Consider the following 3,542-nt stretch of genomic DNA (forward strand, 5'->3'; position numbering starts at 1 on the left):
TTAAGGGTGTAACTTACATATGAGGTAGGTAATTAAGGGTGTAACTTCCATATGAGGTAGGTAATTAAGGGTGTAACTTACATATGAGGTACGTAAAAAGGGTGTTACTTTCATGGGGTGTAACTTACATATTGTGTACGTAATTAAGAATGTAACTTACATATGTGGTACGTAATTAAGGGTGTAACTTTCATATGAGGTACGTAACCATGGTTAGAAATTGGTGTTGTTACACCTTAAAATACAGTTAAGTAATTATTACCTCCCCATTATGTTATTGATTGTATTTTATTGTCATAATGTTGTTACTAAGCATTAAAAAGTAATCGCCTGAAGATAGCCGATACACGGCTTGAAAACGTTATTCAACTGGAATTGCCTTGTTGTGTCATTTATGTTTACACACATATATATACAAAATGTATATAGAATAAAGTTAAAGTGTCCATGTGACGGTAAATAATAATAAAATAAAAAGTCAAACACAGATCTGCCGTCTCCCTAGTACTATGAATTTTATTCATAATCCCCTGAAGAGCAGCACGATATAGCCGCGAAAGTACTAGGGAGACAGCAGATCTGTGTTTGACTTTTTCACAAACTCGTGTCTTGTTGTCAGGGCGCTGTGCTATTTTATTGGCTGTTAGTTCCGGAGTCCGTGTAGTGACAAATTACTTACGTATTAGGTATATGTATATAATCTGTATCTACTATACAATGAAAATCAATGTTTCTGTGGTGTTTAAGTGCACTGCGATATCTTTTTTATTATGAATATACAGTATATATTATCTGTATCTGGTATATGGTGGAAATAAATGTTTAGAGAGAAACAGAAAAGTGTCGAAATGAAATCGAAGATGTCCATGTGTGAAACAGTTGGAAGGAAGGCTAAGAAAGTTTTATTTGGGGAATGTATTTAGACGACAAAATGCGGTTTTGGTTTAGTTTTGGTTTATTTTGTTTAACGTCCTATTTAACAGCTAGGGTCATTTAAGGACAAAACGCAGTGTTAAATGAAAGGTAGCGGTGTTTAAATGGGTTCTGGGGCCGCGGTGGCCGAGTGGTTAAGGTGTACCGACACTTTGACACTAGCCCTCCACCTCTGGGTTGCGAGTTCGAAACCTACGTGGGGCAGTTGCCAGGTACTGACCGTAGGCCGGTGGTTTTTCTCCGGGTACTCCGGCTTTCCTCCACCTTCAAAACCTGGCACGTCCTTAAATGACCCTGGCTGTTAATAGGACGTTAAGCAAAAACAAACCAATCTGGATAGCAATATTATATGAATGCATTCCTTGGAGTAAAAGGACATGATGTTATCTTAATAAACTGTTGTTTTCATGTCAAATTGTTTGTATTTCATTATTTTCTAACATTTAAATATTGACGACATGGCCGATATCAGCCACCATCACTAATTACCCTTAGAAGGATGGAATAGACGTATGATGCAGTTTTTATATCACGCTCTTTTAAAATATAATACACATTCTTGTGACTTTTGTGCAATCCTTAATCGAGGCAATGGTGCCAGGGGCAATATTGCAATCCTTAAACAACCAAAGAAAGAAATGGATGTGAACTGACACGTCTCTAGAAAGGGGTGTTCTCTGAACACCAACATTTTTTTAACAAAAGATAGGTGTTGTTTCAGGAAACAATGGGGAGGTAATTGTGATGTACTGTTTCATATAAGCTGTCTTGTTTAATACATGTACGTACAGTCACCTGAGATTTTCCTATGTTTCACACAGCATACAGCAGAATGGTCTTTACTTGTTTTTCATTTTCTTAGAACATACATGCATGCATTCAACAAAAACAAGAGGCCCAGGGGCCTTAACGGTCATCTGACTCTAAATTAAAACCCTTATATTATTGTAGTATGCATTCTCTGTAGCAAGTATATAGTGGCACTGTTGGCCATGGTGGCCATCATGGATTTCTGACCGACCCAATAAATAATAACACTTGGTCTGGACCATCTAAGGATAATTTCTGGTAAGTAAGAGCTGAATCCCACCGGTGGAATTTGAGAAGAAGTTTGAAATAGGTGTTGTTCATGAAAACCATGATTGCGCAATCATGTTACAAAATGGCCGTCATTGCTGCCATGTCAAAGTTTTTACGAGGCCGAAAAAAACAACAACACTTAGTTTGCCCTCCTTCCTTAACATTCTCACAAATTTCCAGCTCAATGACACCAGTGGAACTGGAGAATAAGTTTAAAATGTGTTTTTTAAGATTGCGGATATGGCGGCCATCTTGGATTTCAGACCAATCTAAAAAATAACAACACTTGGTCGGGATCATCTCAGAAACATTTCAGGTAAGTTTCAGCCCAACAGCACTGGTGGAACTTGAGAAGAAGTTTAAAAGGTGTTTTTCAAGATGGCGGCTATGGCGGCCATCTTGGATTTCGGACCGACCCGAAAAATAACAACACTTGGTCGCAATCATATCAGGATCATTTCAGGCAAGTTTCAGCTCGATAGCACTGGTGGAACTTGCCGGTTTGTAATCGGGTACATTCTAACAAAACATTGTTCCGACTAATAATATCCGGAATTTGACCAGTCATATTTCGATCAACTTCTCCAAACCGAACCCTCTGTAAACCGAACAAATATCTATGTCCCGTGCATGTTCGGTTTATAAAGGTTCCACTGTATATATGTCACTTAAAGTTTTTGTTAACTAATTACTTGAAAAGTGAATTTCAGCAATCTCAGCACTAAGAAATCTATCTCTTTTGATTAATATTGTGCACATAGACATCTTATTATAACTAATCACGCAAATACAGATTAATATGATACATGGACAATACATGTTCATATCTAAATGAAAATGATTAAATGTCTGAAATAACTTACATAGAGACAGTTAAAATATCTTAAATAAAAACGTACAAAGAGAAAGTTAACAAGAGGCCCATGGGGCCTGTATCCCTCACCTGGTTGGATTAGACCAAATGTCAAAATAATGTTCATGTCTGAAAGACCTCAAGACTTGTTTTTAGAACATGCATTCATCACTTTATGACTAGCAGAGATTTAGATGAATTACATTTATTTCCCCTGTTGGGCCCCGTTCCTTTGGCCCTTTGGGGGTCAGAGTCACCATTTATGCAAAATCTGACCAAGGATGTTTCCCACCAAATACGGTTCAAATCCATTTATAACTTTATGACTAGTAGTGATTTAAAGGCATTGCCTCTATTTCCCATATTGGGCCCAGCCCCTTTGGCCCCTCGGGGGTCAGAGTCACCATTTATGCAAAATCTGTTCCCCTTTCTCCAAGGATGTTTCTGACCAAATTGGGTTCAAATTCATTCATAACTTTATGACAAGTAGCGATTTTAAGGAATTACCTCTATTTCCCCGCCCCTTTGGCCCCTCGGGGTTCAGAGTCACCATTTATGCAAAATCTATTCCCCTTCCCCAAGGATGTTTCCCACCAAATACGGTTCAAATCCATTCATAACTTTATGACTAGTAGCGATTTTATTCCCACCCCCGAGGGTCTAATTTAGCCCCCCT

The sequence above is a fragment of the Pecten maximus genome, chromosome 10 (genome assembly GCF_902652985.1).
Source record: "Pecten maximus chromosome 10, xPecMax1.1, whole genome shotgun sequence".
NCBI classification, from domain to species: domain Eukaryota; kingdom Metazoa; phylum Mollusca; class Bivalvia; order Pectinida; family Pectinidae; genus Pecten; species Pecten maximus.